Genomic DNA, 23,849 nt, shown 5'->3' with positions numbered 1-23,849 from the left:
ATGTACTTCATAGATTATTAAACGAAAATTCCATACAGCATTAGAAGATAACATTTATGATATTAAATAAATCATTTAGATGTAACGGAAGAAATTGTTGTGAAACGATTGTTAATTATCTAATTCAAAAGTGCACAAAATTTAAACCTATTTTTATTTCATACTTTAATCACAATTTATTTTTTAATCATTATATTTATCTGACTTTTAGGCATATTTCAAAATAACTAATATTATTTCTATTAATATTATTTAATTTAATATTATTTCAATTCTATCCTTAGTTTTCTTTCCTGTTCCAATTCAAATACTTTTCCCACTTCCATATTTTTTTAATTTGCACCTACACATTCAAGATCCTTGGGGATCACAGCAGGTCAGTAGTAGAGTTACCATCTCTGTATGATGGGTTCTTGATACAATACCAAGCTATAGGGGTGTGTGCATGAAATCAAGGTATAAGCTCTACAAATCATTATATAGTGGGAAGCATTTTTGGTAAAAACACCATATTCAAAGAGGTATTTACGTAACCTCAGCGCTGGTAAGTGCACACTTAAACTTTGAAGTAAAGAATCCCCGTGAAGCAGGAAGTCAATGAACACTGATTGATCAAAAAATCCTAATGAATGAGTCCGAGTCAGTCAGCCTTAATCATTTACGTTTCTGATCACCTATCGTTGTATTTTCTGCATTTCTCAAGGATAGCATGGTGTTCCCCCTAACTCTCGTAAATTGTTATTGGAGGAAATCGATGGAACCAAGGTGATACACCACCAATATGTGTGATTGTTTCATATGTTTAGACAATAAGATGTATAAGGAAAGATAGCGCGGATGTCAGAGAATAAGGATGGAAAGGGGCTAGCGAGTAATAACGAAGGAAATATTGGCTATTACACAAATGTAATCAATGTTTTGCATGAATAGTGCAACGTAAATGCGTATATTTTCACAAGTGTTAGACATAAATTTTAAAAAACATTGTGTCAATTAATCGAAAAAAAATTATGAATATCTGAGTTAATTCGTTGTTAAACTAGCGTTGTACGTAGTGTACTGTCAGTCCGAAAAATTCTACCCAAGCTGTGCAGGTCCACGATATCTTCTATTCAAATGGAAAAGGTTACAAACCAAGCATGAAGGACAAATGGTGCAGTACATTCATTAAACGGAATAATAGAAGATATTGCGTATACGGGATAAGTAACATATTATTCTTAAACGTTATTCTAGATAGAGTAATAAGAAAATATGCTATAACTACAGGTTCTTTATGTAAGTAAATGTTTATTTCATGTCGGTGTCATAAATTAAATAAATGTCTATTTCAAGATCGTATTCTTAATTTGGTTGCATCGTCCATAATTATTTTAATAGTCTTAGTATTAAATATTGCCATGTCCAGTGTATATAAATGTTAAGTTTTCTCTGTTTCCAATACATATTCTATATTTTCATCATCATAGCATGTTGTTTCTGTACTATCGTCGAAGTGCGCACTCTCACCTACCCATGTGCATGATCTCATAAATCCTACTAGTAGGAGGGGCCGCGGTGGCTCAGTGGTAGAGCGCTCACCTCTGGTGCCAGGGGTCCCGGGTTCGATCCCAGCCCCCCCAAGTGAACTTTGTGGTGGACAAACACCGTGTGCATGGGTTTTCTCGGGGTTCTCCCGTTTCCTCCCATTTTCTTCATTCCACTATTTCATTCATTACTCATCATCACCGTCTCCTTTATCCTAACTGGCATATGCGTGGGACGTAAAACTGGGTGTAGAGGGTATTCAGGATGGAATTCTCAGATATGTTTTCAATAGAGTTTTCAGATATACCCTGATTTCAAAAAGGGTCCAAAGTAGGCAGGAGGTAAACCTTGACAACAATGAACATCCAATACTTCGAAGGGAAGGGCGGAAATGTTAGGAACCGGCAGCTCCATGTTTGTGTGTGTGTGTGTGTTCAGAATAATGTGTGATGCGATTATTTTGTCGCGGTGTATTTCACGTTCTCTTCACTTATAAGCGTGAAAGAAAACATTGCAGCACGTGTTTTTCCGAGTACGAGAAACCGGGCTGCTGACGATCCTTAACACTTTCGATATCGAGCCACAAGATTCTGTGTTCACTGCTATCAAGGCTTATCATGTGCCTACTTTGGACCAATCATAAAGTCAGCACATATCTCAAAATTCGGTTGATGGCATGTCTGAGAATTTCACCCTGCAGGTAATGATCTGTACACCCATTGAACATGAATGAAATATGTATTTTTGGATTGCGTATGCGTGACCTCCTTTATGCTGATGAAGAACACCATCCATAGTCTTTCGAATTCGAAATAGGGCCTCTTGAAATTTGGCTTTTATGCTAATTTTGACAGCCCTAGCTCTCAAACTATGCACTTTTCGCCATAGGTCCATGTACCCATGAAATTAGGTTTTGTACCCATGAAATTAGGAGCTTTAGTACCCATGAAAAATATTTGTACCTAAGAAGTCACAGGTACATTGTACTTGCTACCTCTTGGGTACCATGTACCTGCTAAACTCATGGGTACAAAACGACTGTTTTGTACCTCTGAAATAGTGGGTACTGTATTTGGAGTGTATGAACTTTCCTTCTTATTTTGATGTGAGGAATCACCTCTTAAAGTTTGTCGGTATATTTCATTAACACCCTGTATATATCTTAGGTTTAAAGTACTAAATATTGTGATTCATAACTAAATTTTGGATACTCTATTAGATGATATTTCAACTTAGGAAATAACTAAGAATGTTCTCTTCTACGTATAACATTGCATTTTGTTTCAGATTTGAAAAATTTGCAAGAAAATAAGACACTTTCTATTTAAAACATTTTTGTAATGTTTCCTTTGCCTCTTCCATAATGTTTAAAATTCTTGCTTGTAGTAAGTGTTCTCATCATACTTTTGAAGTAATTTTAAGGGAAAAGAGAGTAGTTTCAGAAAAATGTTTGAAACCAAATGTTTGAATTTCTTACGTATATGTACGTTCCGAATTTGAATCAAAAATTATTAAATTTCTTTTCAAAACAATATTTTGTTCTTAATAAATCTTCCCATTTCCAATTTGTTATGGAAGATTAAAATTCTACTGTTAAATAGAGTGTAGTGCACGCAGAAGTTTGTTAATGGGGGTTTACTCTCCGAAGTTCGTATATTTTCAGATATTTGTACACATATATTAGTATGATAAATATTTTTACGAAATATCTTGCTCAAGGATGGTTTAAAGCCAGAAAGTCTCCAATTGCGTGCGCTACTGAAGTAGAGCATTTAGGATTTAGTTTTATCTGATATTTAGTATTTAAATAAAATATCCTAAATGGTGAATGACAGATATCCTACGTGTTAAGCTGATTTTCTCATTACATTCTCAATTAGGGTGGAGGAAGTGCTTTAAAAATATTAAAATTAAGCTAACTTACTTTCTTAAGTGCTTTTAGAATCTGAATTAATAATTATCATGTATAATTAACAAGTTTCGATTTAATTTCCAAGATAAGTCACTTCAAGTAGGTTTTGTATGTTCGAAGTACCAACTGGAATATGCGATTTTATGCGAAACCTGAGAACAAACAGAACATTAAGCTTGTGTCTTAATCTGCTATGTGGAATACGAGTAGAATTAGGCCTCATATAAATTAATGGCCTCGTCCTGTTTATTTATAAATATCTTTAACATCCATATCCCATACTAAGCGAATATCCCATACTTCGCTTGATTGACCGTCATGATGTAGGATTAGATTTTCTCTTCCAAACTTTCAATACCTTCAACACGATATTTTGATATGTAAGAATCATATGTGATTATACTTGTATATAATAACTTCGCTGTTTCAAATATTTTGATGTGCTTAGCTACATGCTTAAAAAGATTTAGAATTTAAAGCATCAATACGTATGTGAAGTACACGAGATAAATGTATATATTGTTTGAGAGATATTTTGTATGAAAACTTTCCTTAAGATTTCAAATGTGTTTTATTAATATTTCTCTTGACGTGGTACGTTTTTTTTTTTTAAAAAAAGAACATTTTCCTTGAATTGATTTAGTATTGTTATTGTACATGAAAAATGTGCTATATTTTATTAACATGTATTGGATTATAGCAATATATCTTGCTATAGCCGTAACCGCACTAGGACACCTCTTGTCGTAAGACCAGTGAAATCAAGCAGTGCTGGGTCTGGTTAAAATAAAATGGGGGACTAGTTCGTACTCATCAGATGTTGTTGACATTGCAATATCCACCCAACGTCCTGACGACAAATGAGGAGCTACTTCAAGTAAATAAATAAATAAATAAATAAATACATAGCAAACTACGGTCTAGAACGCCGGCATTAACGGCAAAGGAAGCCAATATTCTGACTATAAATCATTGCAAAGATATGAGTATCACAAGCCAGCTGGTCGACCTGGTCCCGTAAGATCTGTTGCGTCAGGAGTTTAGTAATTTAAAAGGTCTTTTTTAAAAATACAACATAAGGAGGTTCGTGTTATTAATACTCTTAGTTTTTTATTAAATCTTTTATGATTTCCCTTAATAGAGAAGCTATTTCGCTTTATCAAGATACTCTTCTGTCCAAGGAATTCATATTTTTAGATATGGGCAAAAGTTATTATTATTATTATTATTATTATTATTATTATTATTATTATTATTATTATTATTATTATTATTATTATTATTTTATCTAGCATGCAATTATAGTAAAGCTTATGGTCTGGACTACTGTATTTGATTCAATCCATGAGATAATCCGTGAGGTAAGTTCTTCTGAGAACATATAGATTCATCATATTGCATTAAGAAAAACACTATATCTATCACTCAACTGATTGAATCAATCCATCTTAGGGACCAAGTCAATCCAACTTCTTTTATGCTTCGATTCTTTCATTCAAATGAAGAGTTTATTCATAACAAACGAATTTTTTCTCAGACCCATTACTAATAATAATAACAAAAACGAATAATTTTGAAATTGCATTGTAAGAAAAGATACCAACAAAATTATATATTTTAAAATAATGAGTGTTTCAAATAAGTATTTTATAGGAAGTAATTTCATTTCACATCTTTAGACTTCCCCTTGCAAAAGTCATAACGTCCATGTTCAATTATATTCGAATGAATTGAGGAGCTTCCTCATAGCTAAGCGGTTAGCGTACGCGCCTTTGGCATGGAGACCCATGTTCGATTTCCGGCGGAAGCTCATGTGGTTCGGATCCCACGTCAAATTGTAAGTCCAAGTCTCATATAGCCTCGCTGCTTAATAGGGTGCTATGCTCAAAATCAAATCAAATTGAATGAATTGACGATAAGATGCATTATGTTCTGGGTCATAAACATTTATAAGTAATTGATTCATTTTCCCTCTTTGTTGAAAGTCCTCTTTCCTGGTATACTGGCTACAGCGCGAATTTCCGATGCACGAAGTTACGGGTTTGATTCCGGTGTTAGAGCGTTGAAATTTTAACGCATTCTGGTAGATTGGATTCTACTTTAAACTGTACTCCTCATATAGCCTCGACTCTGAAAGAAACACTAAATTCCAATTCAATCAACCAATCGTTTTCTTAAATATGTAATGTCCCTAACATAATCAGCATATGTTGAATATGTTGAATTCATTCAAAATGTATGAAATGCAAATAACAATTTGTGTTTGAGATAAAGAAGAACAAACAAAGAAACGAACAAAGATAAACACACTTTGTGAGCGTAGTCTTGCTTTCTACGAAATGAAATTTTACTTTATTTACACACATTGTTCTCTAGTTAATTCCAGAAAAGTAATAACTTCTCTTAAATCAGTTTAGATATATTGTTCCTCTTGTTTAGTAGCTTAAAGCACAGGGTAATCTGTATTCATAGAGGAGTATTTGACAACATCTGCGTATTCAAGAAAGTTTTACAACAAGAGGGCGCTTCTGATTCATCTCTTTCTTGGCGCCATTTTATGACAGCTTCCAAGAAGGGTTTTTGCCATAAAAAGGAGACGAAATATCTCTCAGTAAATTTCTTTCTGAATTAAGCATGAACTCTTAACTGTGTAATCAAATGCCACAAAATGTCCGTAAAGAAAAGCAAATAAATATAGCTAGTTGAAGGTCGTAGTTTGCACGCGGTCTATAATAACTCTTATAACCTTTTACCTTTATGAGAGTACATAAAAAAAACTCGATCGATGAAAACAGATAACGGCATATTTTCCAACGAAGAAAAAGTGCATGTATAGGTGGACATTATATACTACTATTAGTACAAATAGTTGTTATTATTTTGTTAATGTCTTAGTATACAGTTGATATGTAAATCATATCCACTCTGTCAATACAAATATACAATTATTTTAAAAAAAAAACATGTTATATAAGTTTATTGAAAGTATTATATCCAAGATCATGCGTTTTTACAAATGTGCTCCAAGAAGGAAGAGTGCTATCCGTAGCAATTCAAACAGATAAAACTGATAATCTATTGTGTTTAAAATTAACAAGACAGATAGGGGAACTATTTATTTGAAAAGGCCTTTGTACCTTTAAACTAATGGGTAAAAGTCTAGAATGTAAACATTGACAGAGGAAATTAGTTTGACATAATCAGCAATCTCATCATTTTTCCCAGCCCAACAAAAACTGCATTTCTTTTCAAATCGAACTATGTTAGAAAACAACATGTTCTACAAAAGCTTATTACACAACATGCATTATTCAGAGTTAAAAATTAATGATACTACAATATTAGAAACCTGCAAATTTTGAAGACCTCTATAATAGTGATAATGAAGTGACACGATAAAGCAGAACACATCCAAAGTACATTTTAGTATCGAGTACTATGATTATAATACGATGTATTTTGAATAAATAGAAACCAAATTACACGGACACTTTCTTCTTTTTTAAAAAAAAATGCTTATACAAGTATCACATCCAATCACGTGCATGGTCTTCAATAAAGTAAAGATCATAATGTTGTTTGTCGTAATTAGATATCTCAAACAATTTTGGAAATATGGAAAACTGAATAGAGACTGTAATACTGCTTAAAGTGACGGAAACTTTTAAAAATAAATTTTACTGTCATTTGCTTAATTAGAATTACATCAATAGTTTTTAAACAGCAGTGACTATTTCTGTATAACTTTCGGGAGAGGGATGTTCAGGTTGTGTGTGTGTGTGTGTGTTTGTGTGTCGTTAATAGATATCCAAGCAAAGATATCCAGATCCTAGAGGTATCTAGCTAACCTTGGATGTGTATGAGGCTCCTCGGTCCCCTCAGAATCGGAACTCATTGCTTTTAGTAGTCGTAGTTCCAACAAGTTCTCGTAATTATATTCTTTTAACCAGTCATAAATAGTCAACCCTGTATATACGTGTATGTTATTACGTTTACACAGTAAATTTTATTATTGTATTTATTCATTAGCAATATTTATGATATTGTATAAATTATTTTATTTCCATAAAAGCACAATATTGAGAAAGCGCAAAATAACATGTGATATTTATAAGCAAGATACGTTTTCGAAAAATAACATCCAAAATATGGTTCAGTAATTTTTGATCTGGAAATTTCGATGTCTAAAATGCTACACGCAGTAGGCAAAAGCCAGAAAGAGTGGATGGAATTCTGGCAAACGTTGAGCAAGCCTGGTATGTAGGAAGGCATGAAATCACCAAGCAGTGATTATCAATATAGAAGAAAGCTGGCTTAAAAAAAAAAAAGCTCGAGTTTGGATGCCACATAATCTAACTCAAAAACATTCACTTGATCGAATTTCTATGAGCGAATTTCTTCTGAAACATTACGATCTCGAGCCTTTTCCAAAACGGTTGGTCATAAATGATGAAAGGTAATGACAGCAATGTACGAAAATGATCGTGACCGAAGCGACGAAAAGCTGCACAATCTATGACAAAGCCCATACTAATACTCAAGAAGATTTTGCTGTGTACTTGCTGGGATTGGGAGAGCATTGCGCATCATGAGTTTCTGCTGGCGGGCAGAACGATAGATTTGTGCTTTTACTGTCGGCAATTAGCGCGAGTGCATCTATCTATTCAAATGAAATGGTTAAAGCTGATCAACAGAAAGAGTGTCGTATACAACGCTGACAATGCAATACTGCATATTACATTTTTAACGATCAGTCAAAAACTCAGAAATTTTACTGGAGCGTATTATTGCATCTACCGTACAGCTCGGTCATGATGCTTTCAGAGTATCGTAGTTTCAATATTCTCAAAAATCTTTAAATAGTGTTAAGTTAGTTTCAACAGAGGACTGTAAAAGCCAAGTGTTACAGTTTTTAGACCAGAAACCACAGAAAATTTGTAGGAACACGGTTATGGTGTTGCGAGAAAGCGGCAGAAGGTTATCGAATAAGTTAATGCATATGTGTATTCAAAATGTTATTTTCGGCGCTGGTGCAGACTAGCACGTCACAAAAATACTAATTTCACCATTAAAATGAGTGTATGTGTAGGTATAAAAGAGGATTATCTAGAATATTTATTACCACTGCCAGAGCATTTTTGCACAACGTAGGAAACTAGTTTTATGTTTACAAGTGTAGCGTTACTAGCGTCAAACATTACAAGGGCTACTCTAGGGTTAAAATGATTGAATGTATATTAAATAGGACTGTGTCACATACTAATTTTTAGTGGCGTAATATTTCAGAACGATATAGGAAATCTGTACTTTATATTTACAAATTAAGAGTTTCTACTTTGAAACAATTACAAGTGCTCTGACCTATGTGATTTTATGTCATACCAAGTGTCTTTACACTATCCTTGTTTATGCGCATACACTCCGTCACTGACGCGCCTGCTTCCTACGCACAAAGCCCAGCTCTTCTCTCCTGACTCGGTTAAATAGCATTATCCTGGTTTAGTAGACAACTAGCACGTGTTGTATTGTGTTTTCTTCAGTTGTTTAGAGCATCAGGACACATATTTATACTTGTAAGGGAAACCACATCAGTTTGTATGCATTTTATCAATCAATTCGTAATTATTTTGTATGTGGCAAGACAATAACAGTCCAGAAAATCTTAGGAAATTATTTGAAATTAAAATATTTTTTTTAATTGCACCTGCACCTTATTTTCAATTCGCATTAAAAGGCATTCTCAATTTTGACCTCAAAGATTAAATATTTTTCAGACAATATGAGAGAATTAAATATTTCTACTGCTAATAAAGTGATTCAAACATAGATGATTAAGTTTAACATCCTTAGGATGTAGTACCAAGAAATTAAGAAAACAGCTATTAATTTAAATTATATTTAAGATGTTAGGAACAGGAACGTACGTTAGAATTCATTTCAGGGAGTCTAAACGTATCAAAGGATCCGAATCACTTCTAAAATTAAGCATCTAAATATACAGTAAAATCGGAGTCTAAGTGGTTCCGTACGTCCCTGGTTCGAGATGTTTCTTTTTGCCTAAGATAGAATTCTTGGAAATTTAAAGCGAGTTAATTTATTACAAAGAATCATTCAAATATTTTTTTTTCGCAAAAGTTAATAAACTACTACCATCTATGAAGTATCTATGCCTTAACATCTAAACCAGAGGTTCATACAGTGCTAGCTTCATTCTCTATGGACGAATGACCTCTCCTGGGTTTTAGCAATAGCTGAAACAAATTACACCATATATCTTGGCTGGTACATTTTCTTCGAACAAAAGCTAATGTAACGTTCATTTGTAAAGATTAAAAACCGTTTTCTGCTTAATTACCTCTTTCCAAACAATTAAACAGAGCACTGTTATGAAGAGAAATACTTTCATGATTTACGATGCCAAACGATTCCTAATCACCTCAACGAACCAATGGTAAAAGAAATACAAGAAATGAAATGTAACAACTCATAATCAGTTTATGGTATTAATTTTCTCCTTGAAACGACAGACACTATGCACTATGAGATGCATACCATTCACATTTTTGAACAGAATCATCTCACTGATATTATTATTATTATTATTATTATTATTATTATTATTATTATTATTATTATTATTATTATTATTATTATTATTATTATTATTATTATTATTCAGTCCTGCATTAAGAAAACAATATAAGTAGTAAAAGTCTTCTTATGTTCACTTTGCATCTTGAATATAGGCTACAGCCTATTGGTAATTAAACCTATTCTGCAATCTGCGGAATAGTCTTGCGTTCCAAAGAGCATTTATACCTTTCCTGTTCTATACTTCTATAGAAAAGTTTGTGGATAATCCAAATTACTGAAACATTGATTTCAAATTATAAAACGATACCAAAATCATAATTTCAACAAGTGAGATTCGTTTCACCGTATGAAACTACAGTGGACTTTCAAACTATGGGAATTTAATACTCAAACTTGAAGTACTATTCATCCACGTCTCATCCATTGTCACAAATCTATCACAGAAAGGTTTCAGGTCTGCCGCCATAACCTCCAAACCAGCCCTTGAACATCGAACTCTGTGTTTCTGATTTTCACGAGATAACATTTTGCGTACCCATCGCGCTGACACCTTTTTGAATCCCAAGTGTTCATGCACAATGGTTTCCATTTAGTCTACAGAGATGTGCATGATGTCTGGTAACTGTTGCACCGTGATTGGTCTGTCTGCTAAAATCGTATCATGCACAGCATCAATGTTTTCTGGGATGCATGCTGTTGTTGAAGGACCAGCACCAGGGGCCTGTTGACAGCTTTCCTTGCCGCAACTGAAGTCGCGGCATCAGTTCTTTACCACCTGGTAAGAAGAAGCCCCATCACCCAACCCACTGATCATATTCTCATGAATCTCCTTTTGGCTTAACCCTTTTCCTGGAGGTACCTGATGACAGCTCGTTGTTCGGTTTTCTCCATCTTTCAAGTTAGATGCCACCTCTCACACCTGAAACGACAAAAAAGAATATTAATATAGCAGCTATAGTTCTGATATTTAGCATATAGGCATCTAAGATATTAGGCTACAACATACCCCATCAGCCATCCCAGCTCTAGTATTTTAAATATGCCGGGGACAATAATTATTGAACCTCCCTCGTATGGTGATAAACATTAAAACCGGAAGTGATTAACTTGATCTACTTCCGATTTGAATAGAGGGTTGACGGAGAAGATCATTTGAACCACTTCTAATTTTGGTAGAGTGTTGTGGATAATTATAAGTTAACTTGAGACGATGAATTGTTTGTGGTCCTGGGTTCGATTCTCAGTGGAGACACTAGGTGGAAAAAGTGGAACACCATCTTTTAAAGGCCAGCCATCTTGTGTGAGGTTTTTCCAGGGTTTCCCTCATTCACACCTGGCAAATGCGGGGATGGTACCTAATATAATGGTCCCAATCTGCTTCCTTCCTTCCCAGTCCTTTCTTCCTTCCCTTTCATCGGATAGTGTGCTCGCCGAGGGACGTCATCCCTCATATACGTGACGGGCTAAATGGCCATAGATGTCGAAAGCCCAGAAATCTAAATCCTAATCCTAATGAATTGTTTGAAAAAAACTGCTTTTTGTCTGTAACTATAAACTCCAAAGTTATGATTTATGTTGCCAACATAACAAAAAATATGAATTGTTCCTGAGATGTTGCCCACTTGGCACCCAAGGACTCCATATTTATATTTACTTAAACCTGTACCTATCCCTGGTATTTATACCTACTACATATATTGCCGATATATAACGACTACGCACGACTCAAGTTCCTGTCTTGACTGCAGGCTATGTGCATTTGTGGGTGAAGTATTATATCCGTGAGTTTCCACAGGTAATTTCCATTTGGACCCTCTACTTTCATTCAATTAAATCTTATACACCATTCACTGTACTTGATATGTTTCCAGTAGCTTACAGAGTGCAACCGTGCGCTTTGAGCATACATGTTTCAAAGGCTCCATGGCGTTCCTTCCCTGTGTCATTTCCCTTGCTGAAGTTCGTAAATATTCCCCTAAGAAGAATGACGTTGTGGCTTTCCCTCTAGAGCCTTGCGATAGGACATGAAATGAATCGCGTGTGAATGAAGTAGGTAAGCAATGAAGAAAAACTAATCATTACTGCATTTAAATTTTGTAGAATGAATCAGAGATCAGAACTATGAGTTGAAGATGCTTTACAATATATATATAACTAAATTGTGACTATAAATATGTAAATACAGATTATATTACACTACTGAATTATGAATTACTGCATAATCATCTTTAATAAAAAATGTAAATATTACTATAACCTATGTCAATATAACTGCTCTTGAAAGATATATTATTGTGACATTTTGCCTATTATGATTCTTGAACACTATCAAATGTGCTAGTTAGTCCCAAAGTGGATTGATAGATTGATCCACTGGAGTTTAAGGTCCTTTTTCTTCGCCGAGGCTATATAAAACAGGACATACTCTTAAAGTGGTATCCGAATGAACCTTGTACTACATAGAAACAATGCCCATAAGCCACGAACCCAAATAAGTTCATACGTAGTTATTTATAGAATTTTACTGTAATAAAATTTCTATAGAACTATTAAGAGTCATTTACAAATTAAACAATTGAGTATAAATTGATAGCATAAGAAGTTGCAACTGAATTGGCTTCTTTCGTACTGTTTCCTAGTGTCATATTTGTATCTCATTTACTACAATACATATTATTTATTCTATGAAATCAACACAATTCATCATGCTATGAAATAGTTTTGTTACATGCTATAGCAAAATGAAACAACAGTATTAGTTTTGAAATACATAATATATAGAAACTGTTTCAAGGAGAGCATCGAGGATACTATCTGCTTATATCATACAAGTAGATACAAAATGAAAACTTTTTACACCAAAGCGAGAACAATGCTATGCACTAAGTCCAAATACAAATTTATCATTTAAATTGAAAGTGGAAGGATATTTTAAACTTCGATTGAATGCTACCGCAAATATAATAATGAATGTTGTGAAGACAGTAACTACTGTCTATACGGTAATTGCAAAACCAGACAATTACACTACAGTTGCGTGTAATTGTTAAACATTTTGAAGTCTGAAGTAAAACATACATTGAATACAATCATCAATAAAAAATGAACTAACAAATAAAATATATTTTCTCTTTACATGCGACAATTATGTTCTATAGGATAGAGGAGATTGATAATCAACAAAAGTGAATGAATTTTTAAAAAAATGGTAAGAAAAAATGGGAGAATCCTGAAGAATCCCATGGACATGCTGTTGTCCACCACAAATTTACATAGTAGGAGATCAAAGTAGGGATTTTTTAAACTAGAGGTGAGCAGCCTGCTACTGCAGACTCTGCTCTCTATCGATATCAATACATTAATAGATACATCTAATACATTATAAAAATCAAAAAGGAAAATGATGCTCAATTAGTTTTGCGAAAGTGACATAGAAATTAGGAAACAACATATGCTTTAAAATTGTAGCAAATTACATTAAAAAGAAACATTTTAATTATTATTATTATTATAGGACAAAAGCTTCTTTCCAATATTTTTGGGGAAAATATGATTTTTCTAAAAAAAAAAAAAAACTATTTCTGATAAAGAATTCAGTAATATTAGCAAGCTGAGAGTGATGTTTTACAAGGAATTCTTAACTTCTACCGGAATTGTAAAATATTCCTCATACTTTATAACACTACCAATATCGAAAATATCGAACACCAATAATATTACTTATAATTCCAAATTCCTCTTAGAGAGAATTGGAGTCATTAAATTATACTTTAATTACTTTTAGATTTAGATCTGCGAGAATGAGAGACAATTAACATATTAATATTACGATTACAAATATTAAATTTCTACATAGAATAATTTGATCTGACAGTTACAATTCAAAATCTTAATGTTTTAACAGAACCAAGTCAGATAGATTTGGTTCTGTTTTAATTTAATTTAATTTAATTTAACGAAATAATGCACATCCAAAGTACATTATGTATAATGTTATGATCATGATATGATAGATTTAGAATGAATAGAAACAACGTTACCAAGGATTGAAAATTTTATTTTTTACAAATCTTTTTTTTTATTATTATTTTGAAAATTGATTAGATAAGTATCTCGTTGAATTACATAGATGGTTTTCAATAGATGTTCGCTATCTCACACAGTTCTGGAGATATGATAAACACTCGTAAAGTTAGTAACACTGCTTAAAATTATGTATTCCGAGAACTTATTGTATTTGCATTTACTAAAATTTATTGTTGCAATGTTACAGAAACAAAAAAATTAAAAATTTCCTTTAAAGTGTTCGAAGAAATACTGGAACAATATATGCAATTTTATCATTTTTTCATATATCCGGAATGGTTTAAGATATCTAAGTCCCATAAACGGGTTTATGGTTTGTACGTCCACTCAAATTTACTTATTTATCTACAGGGTGTAACAGAATATATGTTACAACACTTGTTGGATGATTCTACACATAAATAAAAAATGACATCTAAGTGACTCATAGTGAAATGCGGTGCAGTAACCAACCTAAGAGCTGTTGCAAAAGTTGTAAAATGGCATGTGACATCGGATTTGCGGACAAACAAGAGGTGCGACAAGAAGCAATTTCAAACATTTTGGACGAAGTAATACGTGAAGTAATAAATAATACACAAAGCAGAATGGTAGAGGATTGATAGGGACGCGGCGCAAGGGTTTGCACAAAGGGAGAAAAGAGATTCGATGTTTATCTATGTTCACTGACTTGGACAGACTTACACACAATAAGGGAACAAAAAAGCAGATAAACGACGAATCATCCATGTGCAGTACATAACGACCGGATGTGATCAGTTGCGTTACTACAGAAGACAAGGAGCATGGGCGGCAATTCGGGGGTAAAGGGGGGCAGCTGCCCCCCCCCCCACTTTTTCGAAGTGACCAATTAATGTATATAGTTTCATTTGGAAACGTAAAGTTTCTGTATCTTATAACTGGTTCATAGAAAAAATGGTGCTATACAATATTTGCCTTGCGTGAGCACCTATTGGTTGTTTTCTTGTGAAGACAGCTACAAGAATTGGGTTTTTATTGCCACGCAAAATTGCCCAAAAATTAACAGATTGGAGTGCAACAATTGCAGCGTACTTTCATTTCTTCTTACAAGGGCGGCTCGATATATTTGTCAACCGCTTTGAAACTAATTGAGAGAACATTTCGAAAAAAAAGAAGAAGAAGAAGAAGAAAAGCTTTTACAAGTTATTCTTTAATTGCACAGAAGTCGACAGTTGCTAAAATGTATTTTCTGCTTTCTAATAATAAGGAATATTGATTAAAAAGAGGGTAATAAGAGACAACTTCTACCTTTTCCATTGTTTTGCAGTGTAATATACGAGTAAGTGGTGTATTTATGGGTGTACGAGTGTATGTACAATTAAATTTAGTGAATTCAACATAATTCTAGGTTTTAGGATTATTTTGTATAACTGGAGTGTGGAGTGATACTAAATATTGTTGTGTTTTGATGTGTTCCAAGAGAGTGAAAACTGTACCTAATGACAACGAACATGTTTCGGGAAGCTGCAAAAGTAAATATTTCTTTAAATATCGTAGCATATGCTTGTAGTATTTACTGTTCTTCTAAGAGTAATAACGTACATTTAATGGTATGTGTGGAATTAAAAATGTTAGTTGTTTATTAATCTCCAGTTTCAATATAACTTTTGCAAAACAAGTCTCATTATGCATTACTATGATTGATAATATCCTTTCTATTTATCTGTTTTACAAATTTGTTAGTAAATAATCTGATCATACAATTTTCCAAGCAGAATTTTAAGATTTTCTTGAGCAAGGAATAAAATCTCTTCTTACATTTTCGTAGAGCTAGTACCTACTTGTGTTGTTCTTGTCAATTTACTTAATAAAATGTTAAATCCGATGTACGCTATTTTAACTAAAAAAGATAGTATCCTATTAATTATACAACCTTTCGTCAAACAAAGTGTTAGAAACAACAAGGGAAGCTAACATTGATATACAAATATTCAGATCATGTCTTGCCCCCCACTTTTAACGTCCAATCGCCGCCACTGACAAGGAGCATGTACCTTCGCCGCATGTGGAACGAATGACCCAATCTGGAAGACAGTTGAGGAGACTGAAAATGACAGAAAGATGTGAACTATCAGAACGCAGGCGTTTTCCCCAGACAAGCGTTGTCAATGTCAATGAACGGAAGGATCAAAGTCGACTCTTTAGAGATTGCAGAAATTGTGTAAGTTGTGTGTTTAATGCAACGGAAATAAATAATCTTTTAAGATTGTATAACGAGATGTCGGAAGATACGCCCTTTGCTTTGTCGTAGCATGTTGATGTGGTGTTCTGCCCGAAAGTAAGTCTTTGAGCCGAAGGTGCTAGGGCAAGGTGAACTCATGATAGTTTACTCTTGCCTCCCGTGGGATGATAATGACGTCCTAATGACGGGACTTAGAGTTTAACGTAGACTCCGAGCCACTGGTGTGTTTTTTTCGCCGGGAATCGACTCTTGAGAACAAGGCGACAAGCTTATCCACTCATGCATCGGGAATACTGTCGTAGCCTATGGTACTTTAATGATCACTGCAATACTGGCCAGAAACATTCGGGAAGTCATATGCTGGAATTTCGTGGCTTTCGTTTCCGACTGGGGCTTCGAAATCACAGCAGATGAATGCTAGGATGACACCTTCAACTCGTGGCTTCCTGCTTAACATATCTTTAAAATCACCATTTCCATCACAATTGTCAGCGTTCTGGAGCATTAGCTATCTGGGGAAGCGTGAAAGACAAAAAAGTGCAGAACTGGACAGTCTCAAAGATATCTCCTAGAACTTGGTTTGGAATTCCATATCCGCAGAGCCGAATTTATTTGTTTGCCGTCATTAGACCAAAGATTTTTGCTGCTTTTCACCCCAACGTACCAAATTGTAACACTACAGAACATAAAGATTATTTATTTTATGCATATTTTCCTGTAATGTTTCTAGTAAATACTGTTGAATTTATATTTTGAATCTGTTCTGAATTTGAATCTGAATTTTCAAATTTGCATTCATTAAAAAATAAAAACAAGTACAGAGAATGATTAGTTTCATTGAATGTTGTGAACCAATTCTTGTTGTACCTTTCGTTTGTCTACAATCTGACATCACATGTCATTTTCGAACATTTGCGACAGCTTATAAGTTGGTTATAACGACGCGTTTCACCATGAGTTATATAAACTTTTTTTCTTTGCTTTTATATGTAGAATCATCTCTCAAGAGTGGTAACATGTATTTTGTTATACCTTGTATGTATTTTTTCGGAATAAAATCCCTTGAAAAAAATCAAATTTCCAATACCTTCGAACTTTGTTTCTATTTATTCAAAATACGTCATGATGACCGCAGTATTTAACACCAAGGTATTTTGCATATGCATTAACTTATCCGTCTCACCTGCGTTATTACTGTTGAAGATACTTCCAACTAGATTATTTTTCGATATTCGTGATATTATAGCACCCTCAATTAACAATACTTTATATTAAACGTGGTATTGCATATTTTCGTTTTACATGTAGATTGAAGTGAGTAAAATCCTGATGTAGTCCTATTAGAAAACATACAATTTTATGTTAAGTTTGCAACACTGATAATGTGAATGTATCGCATTATGTGCCAAACAATGTCTCTGTGTCTATATTTGAATGGCACAAAATTTGAGAATGGAACGAGTATATCTATTAGTTTAAAAGTCACAAATACATATTAAAATAAATGGTACACCATATGTATAACCTATACAAAAAGGATCATTTATTTTAAAACGGCTCTTATAACTTTTAAACTAATCGATGAAATTCGACGACATTTGTAACATGCTAATATCGACGTGGGTCATTCGACATACTTTGCAATATCAACAGATTAACAGTGTTCTCAATACAACATAAAGTTATATTTTATAAATGATACTATGTCAGTTTATTACATATTTTGCATCTACGTTATAGATCGTCAGACTAAAACTTACAACATCAAATTTATCACACTGTTTTAGAAACTAAGAACGCTGCAGTATCACAAGCATTCGTAAAACATCAAAAGTTTGGAGGCTTCTACAACATTAATAACACATGTCAAACGGACGGGGTAATGGGGATCAAAGTACCTTAGTGTCGAATAAATGTAACGTATTTTTAACAAGTAGGAATGTTTATCACTGAAATGATACTCACGGAAACATTCCGTAACGGTTTTTGTAAACGCAATACAAAATTTCAGATTCTGTTTGCGATAATCGGCATAACAATTATAATGACATTTTGCTTTTTTTGGCGTTGCTTTGCTGTACTCAGAATTTTGCGAAGAGTGATGCAGAATGACCTTCCTAGCTTTAGAAATGTCATGATGGCAATCAGGGACGTACGCAGGATTTTTTTTCAGAGGGATCCAAAGCTTTTCGGGGGTGTCCAAACACAATTTGAGGCTAAATTATATTAAAAATTGTAAAATTGTCCTTAAAATTAGACTAAATTTACAAAAAAAGTCCGGGGTCCGGACTTTTTGGGGGTTCGGACCCCCAGGACCCACCCTCTGCGTACGTCCCTGATGGCAATTATTTCGATTTTAAATTGATGAAAGCATTTGAAAAAAGATTTGTTTCTGACTTTGAAATGGCCAATTTATTTTTAATATAGAATATTTAGAACTGCGGTAACGGAGTCGCTAAGTATGTATCTGCTGACTGGGTGACAGAGATACCATCCACGGTGGAAACTTAGCTCTGACGTTGACCAGAGTTTTGAAACTTTTAACTAGAGCAGTGATTCTCAACCTAACTCCTATCACGACCCCTATTTTATCACATCCTCTTGCCAGCGACTCCCCTTATTATTTCTGGCTTGTAATAAGCTTGTGTAGGATTTTTCCCATCAGGATCCTGCCGCCTACAGTCGGACAATTTGTCCATGCCGACCAGATGCCCCGTTCGGATTACCGGCGCCGGATACCGGCGTCTTTCCGCGCGATTTTCGACCGCCACGAGCAAAAACAGAGTCGTTCACCAAAAGAAAACAAAGAGAGTTAGAAGGTAACTTGTTGCTTTGAAATACGAATTAGAGCTTATATTTCCCTCGTATAAAGCTTTCTCGAAACAGTCGGCAGACAGTCGGACGACAACTGCAAAAAGATACTGTCTTGAAAAACGACGTCGGCGAATGTTTCAATATCGCGTACCAGCAACAACGAATCGAATTTTGGAAAATGAATAGAGCCTGTATCTTCTTTAATGATGAAGTAGAAATTGAAACTGTTCGAAGGTTTTTCTTGTAGGTGGACACTAATTCCATTAAATATGTCTTGTAAAAACGGACTCGGCAGAAAGTCGGCATACAGAGGACGGAACGACCTCGAAAAATGATGGTTGTAAAGACGTCAAAACTCTGACGGCGTGCCGACCATAAGAAAGGTAAATGTATGAAAAGAAAAGTAAAGGAGCTGCACGTAAAAGGTATATGAGAATAAATTTTTGTCAAGCCTTGATGTGGGCATTTTCCGCTTATGCCGTTTTGCAGCTCTTTTTCGATGGCGGCCCGCCAGCGACGATAACACTGCAGCTGTTGAAGAGCCTGATTGGGGAAATCGTCGTCTAGTCTTGTTGTCTGTATGTTCGGTTCGCGTTCTTGATATGTCACATGGTGATGCAGTGTGGGTGGACTGCTTCAAACAAAGGGGGTTGTTGATTCTGCGCCCGAACAAGACACGCAATAAGAATAAGTGGGTAAGACTACGACTCAAGGTACTAAATTTGGGTTAATTGCTGTATCACCGGACCAATTTTAGGAAATTTACCGGGTCAATTGGAGAATTTGTTTAAGTTTGTGAGAAAGAATGAGTGAAAGTCAGGTAACGGGAATAGTGAAAGTTAAGAAAGTGGTTGTTTTCGATGTAAGCTTCACTGTATGTGGAGGCGGATAGACTATTTCGCGGAGAGGTACACTTGTTACAATATAGTGGCGCGAAAGGTAGTGTGGAATTGGTGCATGTATGTCAAGTGAATGACATATCATGTGTGAATTATATAGAACTATTAAAAAATAGGGGGCGTGGTGACTCAATGGTAGAGCGTTCACCTCCGGTGCTTGGGGTCCGTGGTTCGACCCCACCTCGAGCCGTGTGGAATTTGTGGTGGACAATCACCGTGCTCGTGGGTTTTCTCGGGATTCTCCCGTTCATTCCACCATTTCATTCATTTTTCATCCTCACTGTCTCCTTTAGCCTAACAGGCATAACCATGGGACGTAAAACTTAAAGATTCTTTTCATTTTTTATTAAAAATTAACGAGCGACAGTGAAGAAACTGTAATACACGATTTTCTTCTTGAAATTGCAAAATTTTACAAGCCTTAGTTTTGAAGGTAAGTGGTTTCAAACTCAACGGCAATGTATTTCTGCACAGTGTACGAAAGCTGTATTTTATGTTTACAACTGAAGCGTTACTAGTATGAAACCATAAGAAGTGATGTTGAAATATGTATGATTACCAAAGCCCACATGTTTTCACTACCCTCACTCACGCGTATACCCACAGTCGCTGAAGCACCTGCTCACTTTGGACACACCCCCGCGCTACCGTGCGGGCCCACAAGCGTCGTCCTGCCCTGACTCAGTTATATAGAATTCGTGCTTTTTATGGCCAACTAGCACAGGTTGGTTTTTTGCACTGTAGGTTTTATACCCCTAACCTAATGTAACATAACCGAACGTAACTTTATCTAATCCAATCATATATATCCTATTGGAGTACGTTTTGCTAATTTTTTGCTCGATTTTCAAATTGGTCCTGCGATACAGCAGTAATTTCCTAAATTTGGATAATTTAGGTTAGTTTGGTTAGTTTGGATAATTTTTAGATTAAGCTCTGTGGCTTACTGCTAGAGGTGATAACTTGATTTTGTCTTTTTGTGAATAGTTGTTGCATAATAGAGTGAAAAAGTGACCCGCAACGTTTTATTATGGACTTAATAAAGCGAGGCGGTGTACAGGCTGCACCCCTATAATACAATCAAAAGAACGCTATTCCAAGTAGAAATCCGTACTCCAGGGGAAAAACATCAGCGCGGTGAGTGGTAGGCTCGGTTTGAATCTCTCTGTCACCACATACCCTTTATTACAATATTTTAATTTTTACTTCATTAACTTTTATTTAAATCTCATTTTCCAGAGGGAGTAGGACCCTTGTATTTTTAAAAAACTTAAGAAAATCACTTTTCGCCAATTTCTCCTTTCTTCAATTTACACGCTAGAGCACACGAACAGTGGTGTGTGTTCTCTGGCGAGATTATAAACTTAACCATAGGAAAATATCTTTAAAAAATAGTGTTTTTCCCAACTTTTTTAGTACAATTTTGCAGATACTCTTTGCATCAAATAACAATAAATGCACAAGTTTGTTTATGTTAAGAATCAAACAGTTCTGTATTTTCTTATTTGGGCTCTCGGCCCGCCAGCGGATTGTCAATGGGGAACGCTGGTGGCATGCCGACTACAAAGATTTTTATTGACAGGCAATTAGTGGAACGGTAAATCAGATAAATTAAACCATGACTATTCTTTTGTTTATAGTCGCCGATTTTTGGCCATGCTCGCCAATAAAAACTGAAATTGACGTTTAAAATCCTTTTTCAAATAGTTGATGGGAAAACGACAGCCTGAAACGTCCGTATTACGACGGATTGCTGCGGCTTTTTTCTCCGAAGATAGCGTTTGCAACGAACAAATTTTGAATGCATAGAACAGTGTTGTTCCTTGTGGTCCTGATAGTGAAAAATATGCTTTAAGGGGAAAAATGTACAGACTGTTATAAGTTTTTCACATTAAGCACACAGACGTGTTAATTGAATTATTCTTAACGGGCATTATTAGCTGCTTACTTGTTATTTTTAGGTCGCTTTCAAGCATTTGTAAGTCATTCCCTGATACTTTCCCTCTCTATGGCACTTACTGGTGGGAATCCGCCTGATTTTCATTGCATTGCAACGCACCTTTTCTGCTGTTTGCAGACTGCTCGGAAAGGCTACTTTCCAGTGGCGGTGCCGGCGCATTTTATCCGGCGCATCCAACCTCTTGCCGCTGCCGAAAAGTGGTCCTTTGCAGTCTGGAAATCAACCGTTCAGGAAGGCAAAATTTTCACCACCTTTTACATTAGCTTTCCCTAAGTCTGCCTCCGTGCTATGATTTCTCGGCAAGGGCACAATTGCTAGTTCTGAAAGTATATAATACTTACTTGCATCTCCCATTCAATTTCTTCTCTTTTGGCTGAGAGTCCTGCAAAAAAAAAAAAAAAAAAAAAGGAAGACATTTTATACTGGGACACACAAAAATGCAAGTATTATACTTCAAGAACTTGCAAGGGTGCTCCTTGTAGAGAAATCATAGCATGGTGAAGACTTAGGCAAGACTAATGTAAAATGTGATGAAAATTTTGCCTTTCTGAACGGTTGATTTCCAGACGGCAAAGGGCCACTTTTCGGCAGCGGCAAGAGGTCGGATGCCACCTGTGGGAGAATCGGGAAGCCGACATCGAAAAGAGGTCCTTTTGACCAGTCGGACCGGCCGGAAACAGCCGGAAAGGCGCAGTAAATGCGCCAGCGCCGAAGTCGAAAAGAGGCCGGCATAAGAGGTCGGCAGAGGGTAGGAAAGAGGCCTTTCCTACTGTTTTGTCGACTCTGACGGTCGGCAACAGTCGGCAAAGAGTCGGCAAAGGGCATTTTTTACGGTTTTCGGCAAAAGGTCGACAATTTAAACAAGTAGATCGTCGTGCTGCCGCGGACGGGTGCCGGGGGCCTGCCACCTTCGACGGCGGCAATTTCTCTTGCGGACCGCCACTTCCTGATGGGGTTAATATACCTATATTCATCTATTTCTATAATAGTACAATACATTTTTATGTAGTGGATACAGTAACTCCCCTAAGAGAGAATATATTTTTAAAAATTTTGGTCAGTTCATTCGTCTTCCGCTTACCTTCGCGACTCCTATGAAACCCTCTCACGACCTCATCTCACGTTGAGAAACCCTGACCTATAGTAACTTGGAGAACCAAAGAAGACCGGAATGATACTAATAACATCTCTTCCATGAACACCAAAGTAAAGAAAGTATCTCCACATACAGCCAGACCATCGTGAACTATCCACCTATGCTCTGATTTGGGACACCGTCTAAAATGTTGCACCGAGAGAATTCCGAACCAATAAAGCATGAGAATCTAAAAATGTCAAAACAATGAAACAGTCATAAAAGTAGACGATCCCATAAGAAACCAGAATATTTAATCATATTAAAGTCCATCAAAATTATATTATTTGAAAAATTTTCTCTTCGTAGCTCTGAGTATTCACTGGAAGTAATCTTGCATTTTTAGGACAGTTGCACGTATATAATAAAATATAGACATATGGACACTGGTTCATTTCCCAGAGGCACAAGAGATCAGAATACCTTTGGATCCTATTATGTTTCGAACTAATACTGCTGTAATTGGCTGTATACTTCGCTACTGTTAGATCTGCCCAGTGTTACGTTTCCCAAACCCTTGGAACTTCAAATTCGTTCCGCGTAGATATTCCAAATGAGCGAGGTCGAAGATTTTGCCCATCTTAGAAGTCTAATCCACCATCGATATGATAATCGGTGATGCACATTTATAGTAAAGTTATGTCCTCAATTACGTATTGTCTTCAATTTATTCGTGTTATGTATTGTCCTAGATTCACTCATCGCTATTCTCTTTAGGT

General features: G+C 35.3%; 2 protein-coding genes across 2 annotated transcripts in view; one reads left to right on the top strand and one right to left on the bottom strand.

Annotated features, from left to right (window-relative positions):
* The window catches only part of LOC145678340 (orexin receptor type 2), an 844,605-nt gene that overhangs the window by 498,894 nt on the left and 321,862 nt on the right, over positions 1–23,849 (top strand). The window lies entirely within an intron of this gene.
* Positions 1–23,849, bottom strand: part of LOC145678339 (uncharacterized) — a 317,750-nt gene that overhangs the window by 1,987 nt on the left and 291,914 nt on the right. The gene's annotated exons all lie outside the window — the stretch shown is intronic.

This window comes from Thermobia domestica, chromosome 2 (genome assembly GCF_964235325.1).
Source record: "Thermobia domestica chromosome 2, izTheDome1.hap1.1, whole genome shotgun sequence".
Lineage (NCBI taxonomy): Eukaryota > Metazoa > Arthropoda > Insecta > Zygentoma > Lepismatidae > Thermobia > Thermobia domestica.
Note: the sequence above shows the minus strand (reverse complement) of the source record. Positions and strands in the feature narration are given on the sequence as shown.